This window comes from Arachis duranensis, chromosome 4 (assembly GCF_000817695.3).
Source record: "Arachis duranensis cultivar V14167 chromosome 4, aradu.V14167.gnm2.J7QH, whole genome shotgun sequence".
Taxonomy (NCBI): Eukaryota; Viridiplantae; Streptophyta; class Magnoliopsida; order Fabales; family Fabaceae; genus Arachis; species Arachis duranensis.
The window spans coordinates 95612219-95612918 of NC_029775.3; positions in this window are offsets into that span (position 1 = coordinate 95612219).

Sequence of the window (700 nt, forward strand, 5' to 3'; positions counted from 1 at the left end):
TACTTTTTGAGTCTTGGCTGTGGCCCAAAGCACTCTGTCTTCCAGTATTACCACTGGATACATACATGCCACAGACACATAATTGGGTGAACCTTTTCAGATTGTGACTCAGCTTTGCTAGAGTCCCCAACTAGAGGTGTCCAGGGTTCTTAAGCACACTCTTATTGCCTTGGATCACAACTTTATTTTTCTTTCCTCTTTTTTTTTCGTTTTCTTTTCTCCTTTTTTTTTTGAATAGAAATGCTTTTTCTTGCTTCAAGAATCATTGTAATGATTTTTCAGATCCTCAGTAACATGTCTCCTTTTTCATCATTCTTTCAAGAGCCAACATTCATGAACCACAAATTCAAGATACATATGCACTGTTTAAGCATACACTCAGAGAACAAAAATATTACCACCACATCAAAATAATTAAACTGTTATAAAATTCAAAATTCATGCAATTTTTCTCTTTTTCAATTTAAGCACGTTTTTATTCAAGAAAGGTGATGGATTCATAGGACATTCATAACTTTAAGGCATAGACACTAAGACACTAATGATCACAAGACACAAACATGGATAAACAGAAGCATAAAATTTGAAAAACAGAAGAATAAAGAACAAGGAAATCATAGAACGGGTCCACCTTAGTGATGGCGGCTCTTTCTTCCTCTTGAAGATCCTATGGAGTGCTTGAGCTCCTCAATATCTCTTC